Below are 18,917 nucleotides of genomic sequence, written 5' to 3' on the forward strand. Positions count from 1 at the left end.
TTTCCACAGCCAAGCTGGAAATATCCTGGCCAAGACCAAGATCAGGCAGCACTTCCCAGGAGCTGATTCCCAGACTCCCAAGGCCTCAGGAACACCTCAAATCCCAGGATTTGCACAGAAATGGCGCCTGGGAGCCCCTCTGAGATCCCGACAGCTGATGGGCACAATCAGCCCCAAATGCCACTAAAATCTGGGGAAAAATCAGGGAAAATGCAAAAATACAGGATGTGCTGTAAATAATTTATGTCAAAAAGTTATCTTAATTAAGGTTTGAAAGGACAGGTATCAAAACTGCACTGCAGAGAACCCAGAGCATCCTCCCAGACCCAATCCCAAAATCTTTTTCCATCTGTCTCAACAGCAAAACTGTTGCCATTCCCATCCTCCAGAGGAATCAAACTAAACTAAACTAAACTAAACTAAGCTAAACTAAACTAAAAAAAAAAAATAAAAATAAATTATCCCTGATTAAATCTCTGAGGATCAATTCTCTGCTGGGAGCTGCCCACCAGAATTCAAGGGAGCTGCAGGGATTTTCCTCACTTCCAGCTGGATTCCAGTGTCCCATCCTGCCTGGGGATGCAACTGGAGCTGTGGAATTCTCCCAGCATTCCAACTTTACACACAACACTTCATTTGACTCCTATTGAAGCAAAATTAGAGGAAACAATTAATTTTAAAGACTCAGATTGCTCAAATAATATTTCTGTTTAAGCCCATGCCAAGCTCAGCCTCGTTAATTACTTCTTTGGTCATTATTATTAGAGCTGCTAATCGTAATCACAGATTAATGAGCGTGGATCCCACTGAGAGCCTGCCAAGCCTGAGCCTGGGTTTGGAACTTTGAGCCATCCTTGCACGTGGAGCTGGAGTCAGGTTCAAGTTTTGATTTTCATGATAGGCTGGGTTTTATTTGCTCAGTGACTTCACACACAGGGAGAGGAGAGGGAATTCTGCCTGTCCCACAAATCAGATTTCCTAATGAATTTCCTCATTAATCCCTCATTATCACATGGGATCTGCTGGCACTTCCAAGCCCAACATCCATGGCTTTGCAATTAACCTCCTTCTCTGATGGAAAAAAGGAAAATATCCTTTAATAAATACCCTTTATTTATTTCCTATAGTAAATCCTTTCTTTATATCCTTTATTTAATATTTCTACAGTTGACTGTGACAATAATTAGAGCTCATCCCTATAAAAAAGAGGGAGGAATCCTCTCAGATTCCTATGGCACAAAAAGGAATGTTCTGCCTCAATTGCAGCAGCTCTGGATCCTTTAGGAATTAAGAATCCATAAGGAACCAGGGAAAGACAAGGAAGGGAAGGAGGTAGCAGAGCAGCTCTGGAGGGGGAGCCTAAGGAGCCAATTAACTGAGCAGGGCAATTTATTCCTCCAGCTCCAGTCGATATATCCTGATTTTTGTTAATGGGAAGCCCTTGAGCTGGAAATGCAGGATCTCAGCAGTCCTGTTCTCCGAGCAGACCCAAATTAGCAGTTTAATAGTGCACAGCAGGCAGTGGGAGCACAGAGCCACAATTTATCGCCCACTCTGCCTCTCCCACAGCTCAGCCCTCCCTGGCCAGCACCGGCTCAGGCCAGGATTGACAAATCCAAAATTATCGACCAGTGCCATCGAGAGACCCACACTTGATTAATTTCCACCACATCAGCTGCGTTTTGTTACCCTTTGAAGCTTGAAGCCTAAGTTCTCACAGAATTCCAGGCTGATTTCCACATTAAATCCCATCTCATCCCACGGGCAGCAACTCCTTCCACCATCCCAGGCTGCTCAGAGCTCCAGCCAAGGTGGTTACAGAGAAAATTCCCAAATTACCACCTTAAAAATGAGGAATCAGAAGACGGGCCCCTGATTCTTTTGAAGTGACAGATTTCAAACACACACTCAGCCACCAGACATGTGACAAATGGATCAGTGACAGGAGACAGAGCATAAATTCAATATTTTTCACTGATAAATTGTTGCTCTTCCATTTCTGTCAAGTCTTAGTTTTCCATTTTAATTCCCTGTGACAAAGCAGCAGGATTTCAACATTCCCTTCCTCCTCCAAAACCCTGCCCACAAAGCTGAACCTCTGCTCTCTGCACAGCTCCAATAAAATTCAGAAATTATTATTAATCCTCAGGTAGCAGCTGCATAAAACTGATGGAAAACTTTATGACCACAACCAGGCCTTGGTTTGGAATGAAACCCTCACACCAAAGATGGGAAAATCCACATTTTATTTTAGTGAGAGTCTTGATGGGTTAAATCAGGATACCAAGGTCACACAGGGTGAGAAAGCAACACAATTACCCACCTTTAAACCCAAAATCCCAAATTATCCCATCCTCTCCCCAAAACACCCTCAAAGCCACCACGCTGGGGATGTTTTGCTGAGCCTGAGAGCCCCTCAGCTCATTAAATATTCAATTTACACTAAAGAAACACGGCCCCCATCCAGCAAACAGCAGCCAGAGCCAGCCCAGAACGCTCTCAAACACATCTCTGCTAAGAGAAAGGATGAGTGCCAGGACTGAAGAGTGCTCGTGGAGAGCCTGCTGGGAGCAGAGGAGGATGTCAGGGATAATAGAGCAGCCCTGCTGCTGGGGAGCTGCTCAATTACCACGGCTTTGATGTGGGAGGAAAACAAAGAAATGGGGAGGGGGAAGCAAAAAAATAAAAAAGGAAAACACTCCATATCTCTGTTGAGCTGGCAAAGCCTTCACAAAGCAAGCAGTGCTTGAGAGGATAAAACACTGGAAGGTTGTGAGCGTGCAGGAAATAAAGGCTCACACAAAAATCGAGCGTGGAGGGGCAGCAGAGGAGGGGGAGCACTCCGGAGAGGAATTAGGGAGCTGTGGCTCCAGCCAGGAGAGATCTCCTGTTGGAACCCTGTATACTGAGAATTTCAGAGTTTCTGTGCTGCCAGGCTCTGACCCCCAAGAGAACACTGCACTGACCTGAGGGCTGGAGAAGCTTCCAAAATGGAATGACAAAACTGGGATTGTGGGTGTGGAGTTTGAATAGAAGTGTGTGATATCACAGAGTGGAAACCACAGAATTTAAACTTTTAGAATATAGTAATATATATAAAGCAAGATAGAAGATTTAAGGCAGAAGCCGGTCCTTCTTCACCTTCTGCTTTATGGGTTTGGGTGGTTTTGTGTAATTAAATGCAAAAAGTCAACATTGCGAGCCACAAGTAATTAGTTATTAAGTTAAAAGTAAAAACAATTTAAGTTTCATCTCTTAATTAGACAGTTTATCCTTACAAGGCCTTATAGAAAAAGAAATACAACTCAATTTTTAGTTTGTTAAGCTACTGTAGAACTCATTTGTGAGACTGTAGTATAGATAAGAACTAATAAACATCTGAATCCAAACAAAAAATACCATCTCACACATTTAATCCCAACCCTAGCAAGGAAAAAAAAAAGAAAAAAAGACTCCACAGTCTCCAAATGAAGGGATTTTCTAATCCCACTCTTTGGGACTCAGATCCTCCCCAGCCCAGCAAGAAGGCAAAAAAACCAAAACCAAACCAAACAACAACAACAACAACAACAACAACAAAACCCAAAAAACAAAACTCAAAAAAAACCCCACAAAAAACAAAACCAAAAACAAACCCCTCCACAGTCTCCAAAGTCAAGGGATTTTCTAATCTCACTCTTTGGGACTCAGATCTTCCCCAGCCCAGCAAGAAGGGAAACCAGGAATGCAGGGAGGGCATTTCTGCCTCCAGACTTATCCCACAGGATGGTGGCTACAAATCCCACCTCAGGGAAGGTAGGGAAGCAGGGAAACCTTCCTCTATCCCAGGTTGCTCCAAGCCCTTTCATCCCGTTTTCTGAAAGATAACATGAAAATGTGAATATTCCTTGAAGGAGCAGCTGTTATTTTACAGGGTCAAGCAGCTTTTTGAATGGGGGAAAATAATCCTTAAAATATTTGACAGGCAGATCCCAAAATATTGGTATTAATGGAGAAAAAAAATTTTTTCTCCCCAGGCTGTGTTTATTTGTGCCATTCTTGAAATAAATGTGGGTTAAAGCAGGAGCTGTCACATCCAGCCTGCCAAAATCATGGAGCTGATGGATGAGGAAATGGTGTGTGAGCTGGGAATGGTTTATTTGGATTAAACATTCCAAGAAGGAACCATGAGGGCTGGAAGTTTTCCCGTGTTGTTGGTGGTGACTTCCAAGGGAGGAAGGAGAGCTCCAAAGCCACCTCAGGGATTGTCCTGCTGCTTTTCCATGGCAAATCCCCCAAGATTTCACAGAATTCACAGAATCACTGGGTTGGGAGAGACCTTCAGGATCGAGTCCAGCTCAACCCAACCCTGGCCCCCAGTGCCACATCCAGGCTTTGTTAAACACCCCCAGGGATGGGGACTGCACCACCTCCCCGGGCAGCCATTCCACAGCTTTATCACCTTTCTGGAAAAACCTTTTCCTGATATCCAGCCTGTATTCCCTTGGCCCAGCTGCAGGCTGTGTGCTCTGGGTGTGTCAGTGCCTGCAGACAGAGCCCAGCCCCAGCTGAGCACAGGCACCTTTCAGGAGCTGTGCAGGGTGAGGAGGGCACCCCTGAGTCTCCTTTTCTCCAGGTGAGCACCGTCAGCTCCCTCAGGGGTTCCTCTCAGCGTTGGTGTTCCCAGCCCCTCTCCAGCCTCGTTGCCCCCTCTGGATGTGCTCCAGCCCATCACTGTCCTTCCCAAACTGAGGGGCCAGAGCTGGGCACAGCACTCGAGGTGTGCCCTCCCCAGTGCAAAGTACAGGGTAAGAATGACCTCCCTGCTCCTGCTGACCTCACCATTCCTGATCCAGACCACGAGCCATTGGCTTTCTTGGCCATCAGGGCACACTGACGGCTCATGTTCAGTTGCTGTTGACCAGCACCCCCAGGTCCCTTTCTGCCTGGACACTGTCCACACCATCCCCAGCCCATAACATCGCAGGGGTTATTGTGGCCAAAATGCAGGACTGGGAACTAGGACTTATTAAACTTCATCCTGTTAGACTCAGCCCATCCACCCAACCATTCCTGGTGTCCCTGCAGGGCCCTCCAACCTTCCAACAGATGAACACACTCTCCCAGCTTAGTGTTGTCTGAAGATTTACTGATGAAAGACTCAATCCCCTCGTCCACATGTCTTGGTTTGAAAAGCCAGGTGTCTGCTGAGGAAAGCAGGAGTCTCCCTTGAAATGGAAAATGTAAACCCCCTCCCTCTGAATTATTATTACAATTTTGAAATTAAGGGGCTTTCAGGTAAAGATGTGAGAGTAGGAATAACAGTTCTTCATTAGTGGAAAAAAAGATGTGAGAGTAGGAATAACAGTTCTTCATTAGGGGAAAAAAAATTAAAATAAAAAAGCAGTAATACAAAACAAACGATTCCCAAAGTCAGAACCTGACCTGAGCCCCTGTGTGTCAGGGTGGTGGCACAGTCCCATCCCATGGGGGCTCAGCCCTCCTGCAGTGCCGGCTGTGCTTCTGCTGGAGCAGGGATCCTGCACAAGGGGGGAGTTTTCCTCTGGAGCTCCAGGGCTGCTGGAGATGGGCCTGGTGTTCCTCTGGGAATGCAGGGCAGGAGAAAGCTGCTCCTCTGGGAATGCAGGGCAGGAGAAAGGTGCTCCTCTGGGAATGCAGGGCAGGAGAAAGCTGCTCCTGTGGGAATGCAGGGCAGGAGAAAGCTGCTCCTGTGGGAATGCAGGGCAGGAGAAAGCTGCTCCTGTGGGAATGCAGGGCAGGAGAAAGCTGCTCCTGTGGGAATGCAGGGGACAAAGGCTGCTGTGCTGCTCCAGGCTCAGATTGTATCCAGGTAGGAATGCTTGGCTCCTGCCCTGGGCGGAGCATCTCCCATGGGATGCTGGAATTTGATCAGCCCTGCAGGAACACTCAGTGGCCATGGACAGCAGAGATCTCCTGGAGGGAGGATTGGCTGTGGGAGAGATAAAGAAAAAACTGCCCCATGAGCAGAAGATAACTGCCCCAGCTCTGGCAGATGGGACACACACCTCCAGGCACATCTTTCAGCTAAGACACCGCGTCATTAATAAAAATATTGAACGGAGCTGGCCCAGCACAGAGCCCTGAGGGACACCACTGGTGACCGGCCACCAGCCAGATGCAGCACTGTTCACCACCACTCCCTGGGCCTGGCCATTGAAATCCTTGGAGGTAACAATGGGATTGGAAATGCTTTTCCATCCTACATTTCTAGGAATGGGATGTTGCCTGGGAAGAAAACAGAATTTTGAGATGCAATTTTCCCACTCTGCTCCTCATTTTCCTTAACGCCTTTTATGACCCAAGCCTCACCTCGAGGGGTTTCAGCATTCCCTGTGGATTTGAGGCTGCTGGAATTTGGGAATACAATCAGCTGGAAATTCCTAAGGAGGCAGCTGAAGGATTTCTGTGTGTGGATCCTTCAAAATCATCTGGGAAGGGGATTTTTATCAGGTTTTCCCTGCTGGAATCACCATTTTAAGCATTCAGCTTCCAGCTCCAAAATATTTATGGGATCTCATATTGAGGGAGCAGCATTTGGGATAATGGGATGGAGGACATTTTATTTCTTCCTGGAAGAGATTTGAAAGGAATAATAAATAACAATTGGATATCAAATGCCAGAATCAGCTGCAAAAGGTTTTAAATGCTGCAGTGCAAGGGACAATTTTATTGGGACATTTCCAGGCCAGGCTTGGATAAAGATTGAGAATTAATGGTAATAATAATTGAAAAGGCAACTTTAAAAGTAAATTTGAAGAGGTTTGAGCCCACAAACCTGACTGGGAGCATTTAATGCTCGCGCCAGCAGGATGGAATGATAAAATCTGCTGTGGTGATACCAAATTTATCTTCCTTAATGGACCCCAAAATTCCTTGGGTTAAATTTTCCATCCCACTCTTTACTCCTGACTGGGGTTAATGAGGATGAACCCCACAAACATGAAGGGTTTTTTTTTGCTGTCACCCTTCTAGGCTTAAACATGTGGATTTCATAAGCTGGAATTGTTATTCTGGAGAATCATTAATTTTTTTTTCTCTAAAATTGTAGGGAAAAAATCCTACAACTGATGAATGAGTGAATTTCTGGGTGACAGAGGAAAAACCAGCAGAGATTTGTGGGTGCAGCTTCAGTTTTCACAGAGAGAGTCTGGCCCAGTGATTATTAAAATTCAGCATGAGAATTGGGGGTGTTCAGGAGAAAACAGCTGGAAAACTTTTTGGGAGTGTGCCAGGCAGAAGCACAGGGTGTATTTGAGTATTCCACTAGTTATTGATTTAAGTGGTTCTGTGATTTTTGTTAGAATTTAACATTTTGATCACTTGTGGCTTGGCAAAATGAAAACAATTCTGAAGGAAAATATCTTAAACCAGGGATATTTATCTGTGGTTACAAACAGCACAAGGTGGAGGAATCAGAGGCTGGTTTTAATCAGTTCCTCCACATTTCCTCATCCTGATTTATCTGTGGGATTGTCCCATATTTAATTCCATCCCCAAATCATGGGTTAATTTGGTTATAAACACATTTTGGAGTAAGGGAATGCTGAGACAGAGCTTTCCCAAGGGTCTCCAAATTTCTGCCCTTGTAAGAGCTGCCTGAAATTCCTCCAGTTTCTCTGGAGCCAGGTATTCCCACCTAATTTTCCACCTTCTCTCCTGTGTTGTTCCCTCTGGATTTGCCAGATTTTGCTGGATTTAGGCTTTGGCTCAGAGCAGGATTTTGGAACATTCTGGATTTTAAAGGTTATTTCAGTAATATTTTCACTACTCTCAATGTGTTTCTTTGCCAGATCAGGAACTCCAGCACAGAATTCATCAGGAAAGAGGGAAGGGGTGGAATTAAGTGGTTGGAAAAAAGGTTTGGGATAAAGAGTGGTGCCTTGTAACACATTCCAGTGAGCATAGGGATCAGAGCTGGCTGTTTTAATTTAATGCAAAAAAAGATGGAATATGTTGAGATCAGTTTTAAGACCGAGTTAATGTAAATTCTTTAAATGAGCTGGAAAAAATAGCATTGATTTCACATAATCCTTCACTGCAGCAGAGACAGGGCTTTGTTTTAGGCAGGTTAAGACATTTTAATATTAAAACTTAGAAGTGATCAAAGAACAAATTCTTACCCATGGTGTTTGAGCAGGAAAAGATGTTCAGGTGAGGTGGGAGTGGCAGCAGCTTCGCCCTGAGAGCCTCAGGAGTAGGAAAATTCCTTGGACAGGAGAAAAGAGGGGAAAAAATAGTCCCAAACAAGCTGGAATTTATTGAAGGATGCAGTTTAAGGACTAAATTATCCCTGGATGTGTCCAAGGCAACCATGGGATAGTGGAAGGCACCCATGGCAGGGGTGGAACGGGATGAGCTTTGATCCCTTCCAAACCAGACCATTCTGGGATTCTAAAACTGGAATTTAGGGTGACTTTTGTCACCTCTGTCACATTGAGAGGAGTTAAATCCTCCCCCTTTCCCTGTTTCCTTTGTCTGAAAGTGTTGAGAAAAGTTTTACTGAAGTGCTTTAGCAAATTCATGCTCTATTCTTTAAGAGCTTCCAACTGCATCTTCTGTCAAATTTTCTGTTCTCCAGAAACGATTTTCCTACTTGGAGTCAGCAAATGAGCAATAATTTAATTTTGGAGAAGCAGCCAGCAGAGAGAAATTATGATCTGATTAATTGAAGCTATTCAGTGCTGTGAGAAGTCTTTTCCCCAAACTGAATGCAAATCCTTGGTGAGGCAGAGTTAAAATGCTTGAAATTGGAAAATAGGGAGTGAGTGCAACAAAACAATGACATGGTTACGGACTGAGACTCCTCCCTGGATAAATCACCCGATTTAAAACAAAAGAGGGCAGGAATTACAGGTCTGGCTTCTCACCAGGTCTCTTCTCTTGTGAAACATGTTGATCTGTGCCACCTGAGAAGGTGGAGAAAGAGAGAAATTGGGGGATTTAGGGGAGAGCTTGGAAGGGAAAGTGAGGGAAATTCTCCACCTTCATTTTGGGGTCACGTTTGTGTTGTTTTGGAGGTCTGGGGTTGAAAGAGAAGGTGCTAATTTGGCAGTCCTTTTCTTTAAAGGATTCTTTTATTTCTGTATTCTTTGGTGGAAAAATTATTTATGGAAGAGATCAAAACAGCTAAAAATGTCATTTCAATCCCTCTGTTTGCCAGGACATGTGGGATCAGGGCCTGGAATGGTGGGGCCTGCAAAGCCATGAAACCAGGAAGGAAAACAAGTGGAGAGGGATTGGGACAAGGGATGGAGACACAGGACACAGGGAATGGCTCCCACTGCCAGAGGGCAGGGATGGATGGGAGATTGGGAACTGGGAATTCCTGGCTGGGAAGATCCTGGGCTGGAATTGCCAGAGCAGCTGTGGCTGTCCCTGGATCCCTGGCAGTGTCCAAGGCCAGGTTGGAGCAGCCTGGGACAGTGGGAGGTGTCCCTGTGTGGCACTGGCTCACTTCAAGGTCCTTCCAACGCAAAGTTCATGATTCCATGAACTGTATAAAGAAATAATTATAAAGAAATATCCTTAAGGAAATGGGACAGGATTTTTCCACCAGTTTGTCACTCCAGGGCAAATGAAGGATCCTGATGAGCCTCATCTTGTTTTTGGTGCCCTCTCCTTCAAGGATCTCAGGGGGGAATTTCCTGGGATTTGCATCCCAAACCCGGCTGACAATGAAATTTTGGGGGATGTTTTTTCCAGCCCTTTGAGTCCTGCAGTTTGTGCTTTTCCTCCCTTGGTGAGAAATCAGGATATTGCAGAAGCACAATTAATTTGAGTAGGTGCCCGCTGGGCCCTTCTGTGGTTTCAAGGAGTGTTCAAATAACTTTCTTAGCTCTTCCTAAAGACATTTGGAAGTGAAAATTTCCAGGTAAGAAAGAAACTTTAGAAAAGATGATTCCCTTTTGTAGACTCTTAACAAAACCATATTTTCCCCTTCAATTACGTGTGGATCCAAAGTTATGCTGTCTGCTCCAGGATTCCTGCACTTCCCATGAAAACTGGGAACTCACAAATCCCTCAGGAAGCATGGAAATGTCCCTGAAGCCTTTGGGTACTGGCAGAGACCTGATTCCCTTCTGATTCCCTTGGCTTTGGAGAGTTATGATTTAAAGAACATTTTTAGACCAGAAATCTGTGGATATGGAGAGGGAAAAAGGAGGTGCTGGGGATTTAGAACCCCTTGCAGGTAGTGGGAATGCAGAGAGGGATATCAGAGGCTGGGTTTGGTTAAATATCTATATATATAAACAAACAAGCAAACAAGTATATAAAAAATTAAATATAAAATTAAATATATAATATAATAGAAAATAATATATAAATATATAATAATGTGTATTTATAGAATTAATTATAAAATTATATATATATATATGTGTGAGTGTGTGTGTTTTGTCCCATTTGTTTTGATGCCAGAATCACTCTGCACTTTAAATATACATTTTTTTTTCCATGTTAATGGAGGTTTGAGGTTATTTGGGCTGTGTTTTGTGATGAAAAACAACAGAAAGGTTTGTGGTTGTTTAGAGTTAAAATGAGGTGAAGGTGAAGCTTGGCAGAATTCATGTGATGCACAGAATCAGGTGTTCAATTAAAAGTGAATTATTTTGAGCTGAGACTCTCTTGAGTTGTTGAGATGCCCTTTAATGGTCTCTCCTTGCCGCACACCGAGTGGAAGCAGAGGTGGTGTCCTGCTCCTTAAGGACATTGCCAAAACCTTTCAGAGCTTTCTGAAGTTCAAGAAGCTCTCCAAGGCACACCTTGTGCTTGACCTGAGCTGTCTGCAGGGCTGCTGCTGCTCGCTCTGGAGCCCGCTCTGACACCTCGGGGTTTGGTTTTGTATTTTTCACATTCTGTGCTGTTTTCGTGTGTACTTCTGAGCTTCACATTAGGGGATGGTGAGCTCTCTGCACAGAGCAGGGAGACAAAACAATTCCTGCTCCAGCTGGGCACCAAGAACAACCTGTGGGGATTTTTGAAGGAGTTTTGAAGGAGTTAGAGATGGGACCTCTGAGTTTTTTAGATGATGTGGTTTATTTTCTTATCTTCTACATAAACAGGAAGGGTGAGTTCAGCTCACATCTTCACTGCATGGTTCAGAAGGTCACAAAATCCAAAAGCTGCTCGCTTTGGAGAGCCAAATAATCCAGCAGCAAGTGCAGAGGGAAGAATTTTGAAAGCCACAGCATGGCCTTGCCCGGGAGTCCCACAGCGCTCACTGTGCAGACAGTTTAGCAAATCTGGGACTGCCATTGTTTGACATCTTTTACTCTCCTTATTTAATCCAAAAATTGTCCTCTGCCTTTTCTTTGCAAAGCTGCCCTGAGTGTGTAAATTGAATTATATGAATTGACAGAACAAACCACGGGGGGCAGCTTCCAAAGCAGCTCCTCTGGCCTCAGCCCTGCAGGCCCGGGGCGAGCAGGGGAAAACACGCTCAGGTGTGAGGAGGAACAAAGCAAATCCCCATTTCCTGAGGAAATGAACACATTTTTGTGACACCTCTGGGCTAATCAAGAGCAGTAATTAGCCCAAGAAACAGAGAGAGGAGATGCTGCAGTTTCCTCCCCAGCTCAGGGATGTGCTGGACTGCTCTGTCGTGCCAAAGCCAGGATAGGCCTGGACATTCCCACCTTTCCAACTTTAGGAACCAAGAGGAGTTCATGGCTGAAAACTCCCATCAATATAAAATCTTTGCACCTTTCTGTTTTTTTCATGGCTCTTCCATGAGCCAATTTTGTATTTCTGAGGCCAACAGGGAGGATGGGGGTGGAAGCTGTGCTCAGGTTTTAGGGTGGCTCCATGAAATCCTTCCTGCTGCTTCCCTCAGGAAGGACTTGGAATGTACAATCCTGGAATCCCAGAGCGGTTTGGCTTGGAAGGAACCTAAAAAGGTATCTTTTTTCACCCCCTGCCATTCCAACTCAAACAGAAAAAAAACCCAAAAAAACCCCAAAAAAAAAAAAAACCCCAACCCAAAACAAATCCTTTAATGTCTCAGAGCCAGCATAAGGTGGGAAAAAGATGCTGCAGGAATTCTCCCACAGGATCTCAGGGGGGACAAATCCAGAGGGTGTCCATGGGTTTTGCATATTCCAAGAGAATATGGAGCAATGGCAGTGCTGCTTGTTGGCATCTATCCTAAAAATTAACACTTGTCCCTTCAAAACCATGCAACTCTAAGCATTGGCTTTCCCACACTTTTGTGTTCTCCAGGACTATCCTATGATTCAGGATAAAATTCAATATTTAGGTGATAAAATTCAGTATTTAGTTGTAAAATGGTTTTGGCAAGGCAGAAAACCACAATCCCATGCTGTAATTCTCTTGGAATTACATCCTAGTGGTAGAGCTGATACCTCGACCATGGACAAGGAATCCAAAGCAAGGTGTGGGATGGTTTCCCTCCAGGAATATCTGTTTCAAAACTCAGGAAAATGGGTTTTCTTCTCCAAGCACAGATTGTCCTCCAAAATTTGGGGGTAACTCAGCCCTTTTGATGGCCAGTGAATTCCAGAGGAGGCCAAATCCATCTCCTGGAGGAAACCTTTTGTGGGAAAAGGCTTTTTCCCACCATCCCTTTGGATAATGGCTCATCAATCTTTGTTTTAGCAGTTGATCCAAGGCCATGTTTGTGCCAACAGCCCCAGCCCCAGGTTTGATTTGTTTAACATAAAATTTAGGGCTACAGGGGCCTCCATAATGAATTTCATTAAAGAGAAAAATTCTATAGTGTAGCATTTTATGATTAATTAACCGGGCATAAAAATGGTAATTATAATTATGCTCCTAATTCCACTCTTGTGTCATTATCATAATAATTGATCAAAATGTTTTACCCCACAAGCATTTTAAAAGGAGAAAAAAACCTTTTAAAGGCCAAACCAGATCCCCACATCTGAGGACTTTTAAAAGAGAAGCCTTTGGGGTTGTAAGGACCTCAAAGCTCATCCCATTCCACACCTTTCCCAAGTCGTCTTTTTTTGGGAATCTGATAGGATCAGGTAGGAGGTTCAGAATCACTTTAGGATTTCCTCTTGGCATCAGGAAATTCCATTTTCTCTCAGAATTTTTGGGCAGAAGAGATAAATTTAAATTATGAACCGATTTTGAGCTGGATATGTGGGTGGAAAGTTTGGGAATGTCAAGGCTTATGAGGGTGACCGCAAAGCATTCCTGTGGAGAAAGTGAGAATGGATGAAGGAAGGGCTCTGGATGTCAAACAGGGCTTGAAGAGGATCAGTTTGGATGGAAGACAGCTGGGAATATCTGTGGAGCTTTGAAGGACGAGCAGCTCCTCAGCTTTGCTGTTGGTCCCTGTCAGAGAGGGAAAAATTCCTACGGATACAAATCCAGGAGATGCTCAGCTGCTTGGAGCCACTACCCACAATTATTGCTTCTGGAAAAAAAATATCAAAGTTCTGAGTTAAAATCTTGTAGGAAATCCTTATTTATTTATTTATTTATGGAATTCCATTAGAGGTGAGGCTCTGATTTGTTGTTGGAAAAGCCAAGGGAAATGCCGAGTTTGGGTTGTGGAGTCCAGTGCTGAAATCCCAATGTTTTCCAACCTATCCCAAGAAGTTGGCCATGGAGAAGGATTCTGGCACCTCCTGGTCTGCAGCCAGGGTGGGATCAGCCTGGATTCTCAGCCTGGAAATTCCTTATCCTGGGAGTGGAGAGATACTGGAAGAGGTTGCTCTGGCAGGTTGTGGAATCCCATCCCTGGAAGTGTCCAAGGCCAGGTCAGACAGGGCTTGGAGCATCCTGGGAGAGTGGAAGGTGTCCCTGTGGGAGGGAGTTGAGATGATCTTGAAGGTCTCTCCCAACCCAAACCCTTCTGGGATTCCATGGATCCATCTCTGTGATGGGAATGAGCACAGGCAGCACCAACAGGACCATTCCCATAAAACCCCACAAATGCTGAGGACAGAGGTGGGACCTGGGGCTGGCTTGGCAAGGTCCTGGCAGAACTGAGTTTATTAAATACCAGTTTTACTGGACAGGAGGAAGTTCAGATGGCAGTGGACACACCCTCCAGTTTCTGGGATGCTCTGGGAAATGTCTTGGATGCAGCCCTGGATGGGGATGTGTGGGAAATCCAGTCCTGCCCATGTGTGCTGTAATATTTGCTTGGATTGTTGCACTGGAATTCTTGGTTTTTAATGGGAAATCTTTCCCAAAACCAGGAGAATATTGAGTTATAAGGAATCCTGCTCTCCAGGGTCAGGGTGTGCATGTCTTATTCAGGGAGTAGGTACTACAAGAGAAAATCTTGGAATATTTGTGTGGGAAGGGACCCCCAAGGATCATCCAGTGCAATTCCTGGCCCTGCACAGACACCGCAACAATCCCACCCTGGGCATCCCTGGGAGCATTATCCAAATGCTCCTGGAGCTCTGGCAGCCCTGGGAATATCTCCTGGAGCACCCTATCCATGAAAAATGGTCACCTATGGATGGAATCACAGCCCAATCCATCCTCAGTGCTCTCCTGGGAAGCAGGAGAAGGATTTGTGAAGAAGATTCTCCTTCACAAATATTTCTAACAACCCAACAACTCCTTTTTGACAAACCACTTGGGGTTTCACTTTTAGCAGCTCTGCTGTGAAAGCTCCCTCCCCTCCCTCCCTGCTCCGTGTTTTCCCTGTCACTTCTGGCAGGAAGTCAATAAACTTCCAATAAGAGAAATCTCAGAAGAGTTTCCCCGGACTTCATTAGGTTGACAACATGAAAAAATGTGTTGCAGGTTATATTTAAAGCTTGCTGCATCCTTGTAGGAAACAAACTCATGGATATTCCCAGGGGAGGGATTAAACCTGGAGATTGGGAGTGTTCAAAGGTGCTCTGGGCCATCCTCCTGATCCAAGCCAGGCTTGGATCACTCCCAGGAAGAGCTTCCTTAAGGAATCTTGGAAAAGCAATATTTGGAGACTCTCCTAGTGCAGGGCTGGAATAGAGTGGGATAAAAGCAAAACTAAAGTTTCTGGTGAGCCCAGTCCTGCCTGGATACCTGTGGGAGAAACACAAAAACTAAAATTGCAACTAATTCTTCAAGGAATCCTATAAAACCTCTGGAAATTTCAAGGCCACCTAGGACGGGGCTTGGAGCAGCCTGGGAGGTGTCCCTGCCCATGGAAAAAGTGTGGAATGAGATGGGCTTTAAGGTCCCTTCCAACCCAAACCCTTCTGGGATTCTAATGGCAGCCAGAGAAATGAAAATGTATTAAAATTCCTAAATTCAAGTGAGATGGGATGAATTATTAGGGATAGGTTTGCTTTTGGGGTGGTGTGAAGCAGAACCTCACAGCACCTTGTGGTCCTTTCTGATTTCCAGCATTGATGAGTGCCTGGTGCTTCAAGGTGGTCTCTATTAGAGGCAAAAAGTTGAGTTTTTTCTCTATTTCTGGAGCTCTGTGCTAGTATTTTGGCAGTTAATGGGCACCAGGGTGGTGCTGCAGAAAGGGAGTGTTTGAACTCATAGGCAGACTCAGGGATTTCTGGAAAAAAATGCACAATATTGTCAGAGAGAATATTCCCAGAATTGATCGTCAAATCCTAAGGGACCTTAAATCCCATCCAGTGCCACCCTTTCCATGGGCAGGGACACTTCCCACTGTCCCAGGGTGCTCCAGGCTGGCCTTGGACACTTTCAGGGATTGGCATTCCACAGCTTCTCTGGGCACCCTGGACCAGGTTTGGGTCCTCCTGGTGCTGACTCCATCCTTCATCTGGGCAGTCCATATGGGTTAGAGCATCCCAGGAACCCCATGAGGGTGCTCAGGAAAGTGTTGACATATTTTAAATTTGCCTAAATTTGACACATTTTAAAGATATTTAAATGCACTAAAAGAAAATAATATTTTTTTAACCTTAATTCCCCTCCAAGCAGCAAAATGCTTTAAATATCCTTATTCTCACCAAAACTCTCAGTAGGTTTTAAACCTTTCCCAGATTTATTTTGGCACGGGGAAAAAAAAATAACTTCAGGTTAGAAATCTTTGCTTTCACAAGGAAATTAATCTCCTGAGCGGGGAAGCCTGACTGAGAACCCTTTTATGTGAAGCCCAGGACTTTCTGATACTCCTGGTGTTGGTGACTTGGCAACTCTTAAATCATGAAAGATTTACACGAGGGCTGCAGAGCCGCCGATGTTTTCTGACATGTTCATTCACACTAAATCAGACTCTTCCTTTTTAGAAGTTCCTTTTCAGACAGTTATGCAAATGCAGAAAGACAGGGATGGATTTAAAATGATTTTCAGTGCTGGAGGATTAGCAGGAAGTGACAGACTGCCGCGGAAAACTGCTCCGGTGGAATTCCAGCCTGGGGAGGGGTGGGATGGGCAGCAGTGAGTTGAGGAGGGAACATATTAAAGGGTTTAGTTTTATCTTCACTGCTGAAATGCTGATGTGCTTGGGGTGTTCGGTCTGCTTTGCAAGGTGGCTGTGACAAAATTAGAATTTAAAGGGATTTTATAGGAATTTAGTGCAGGGTTTGGCTGTTCCCAGCGCATAACTCCTCATCCCAAGGCAGGAAACTTTTCCCTTGGTTTTGTGCAGGGACTGGACCCTGCAAAGTCTCTAATGTGATAATTATCTTAACTATCTCTTGTTTGTGTGGTTGGGTTTGTCCGTCTGGACATGGAGGGATGAACCAGCTTCAAGGCTGAACGGGGCTTGGAGCACCCTGGGGGAGTGGAAGGTGTGGGGTGGGAATGGGATGGGATTTTGGCTGCACTGTCCAACATCCCATGGTCCAGAAGAGAAGAGGTCAGCCTGGGATGGGAGATTTTGGATCCCTTTTCTGCAGACCCTGCTGATGATTGTGGTACCAGCTCTGTTTCCTGGGCCAAATTTCCCACCCCTATCTTAGACTGTAAATGTGGGTGTGTATTTTATTGCCATGTGTCAGAGCTGGGGCAGTTCTCTCTGTCCATGGGGCAGTTTTTTCTTTATCTCTCCCACAGCCAATCCTCACCATTCCAGGAGATCTCTGCTGTCCATGGCCACTGAGTGTCCCTGCAGGGCTGATCCAATTCCAGCATCCCATGGGGAGATGCTCCGCCCAGGGCAGGAGCCAAGCATTCCTACCTGGATCCAATCTGAGCCTGGAACAGCACAGCAGCCTTTGCCCCCTGCATTCCCAGAGGAGCAGCTTTCTGCTGCCCTGCATTCCCAGAGGAAGAGCAGGCCCATCTCCAGCAGCCCTGGAGCTGCAGAGGAAAACTCCAGCCTTGTGCAGGATCCCTGCTCCAGCAGAAGCACAGCTGGCACTGCAGGAGGGCTGAGCCCCCATGGGATGGGACTGTGCCACCACCCTGACCCACAGGGGGTCAGGTGAGGTTCTGACTTTGGCAATGGTTTGTTTTGTATTACTGCATTTTTATTTTATTTTTATTTTTTCCCTAATAACGTACTGTTATTCCTATTTCCGTATCTTTGCCTGAGAGCCCCTTAATTTCAAAATGATAATAATTAGAGGGAAGGGGGTTTACATTCTCTATTTAAAGGGAGGCTCCTGTCTTCCTCAGCAGACACTTGGCTTTTCAAACCAACACAACTCCAAATCCTGACTTTGGAGCTCTGGAGAGCTGTGATTGCTTGAGCTGATCCTACAGCACTTGGGAATCCTTTCCACATCAGTGGTGATTAACCAACCCTTCCCAGGAGCTGCTGAGGTGGAAAATGCCGCGATTACTGAGTTGATATCCTGGGATTGCTCCTGAAAATCAAATGGGGCCATTTTTCTTGGGCTGATTAGACCAGATGTGCAGGACATGTTTAATAAACTGCACAACAATTGGGATGATTTGACAGGAAACCTGTGGGGAATGGATTAAGAATTGAAAACTGCAGGAAATGGAGTCTTTGAAAGGGGTGTATTGTGGCAGGGGGACTGAGTCCTGCTGTCCCTGCAGGTTCTGACTTTGGGAATGGTTTGTTTTGTATTACTGCATTTTTATTTTATTTTTATTTTTTCCCTAATAACGTACTGTTATTCCTATTTCCGTATCTTTGCCTGAGAGCCCCTTAATTTCAAAATGATAATAATTAGAGGGAGGGGTTTACATTCTCTATTTCAAGGGAGGCTCCTGTCTTCCTCAGCAGACACTTGGCTTTTCAAACCAACACAACTCCAAATCCTGACTTTGGAGCTCTGGAGAGCTGTGATTGCTTGAGCTGATCCTACAGCACTTGGGAATCCTTTCCACATCAGTGGTGATTAACCAACCCTTCCCAGGAGCTGCTGAGGTGGAAAATGCCGCGATTACTGAGCTGATATCTTGGGATTGCTCCTGAAAATCAAATGGGGCCATTTTTCTTGGGCTGATTAGACCAGATGTGCAGGACATGTTTAATAAACTGCACAACAATTGGGATGATTTGACAGGAAACCTGTGGGGAATGGATTAAGAATTGAAAACTCCAGGAAATGGAGTCTTTGAAAGGGGTGTAATGTGGCAGAGGGACTGAGTCCTGCTGTCCCTTTGCTGCAGGCAAAACCTGGAAGATCCCAGTGACCTCCAGAAGAATAAACCCCAGTCCAGTGTTTGGACACTGCAAATTCCCTGGATTTGTGAAAGGATGGAAATGGTGCTGGTGGGATGAGAGCATGGAGGTGCAGGGGGCACTGGGGTGGTCAGGGCATCACGAGAGGTGCTCAGCATGGTCAGGTGGATGGAAAAACCTTCTTAATTAATGCACTGGTGCTAATTAAAGCCATCATTGCATCTACTGCAAATTAAATAAGTCGGGTTGGATGTGGGAATGGGTGGGAAAAGGTTCTGCTGTGGGGCAGGAGGGCTTTGCTCCCTTCCTTCAAACTGGTCCTGCTCCTGTTTATCCCTTCCAGACTGGTTCCAAACATTCCCGTCGATGCTGGAGGTGCTTT

This window comes from Passer montanus, unplaced genomic scaffold, assembly GCF_014805655.1.
Source record: "Passer montanus isolate IOZ18808 unplaced genomic scaffold, ASM1480565v1 scaffold120, whole genome shotgun sequence".
NCBI classification, from domain to species: domain Eukaryota; kingdom Metazoa; phylum Chordata; class Aves; order Passeriformes; family Passeridae; genus Passer; species Passer montanus.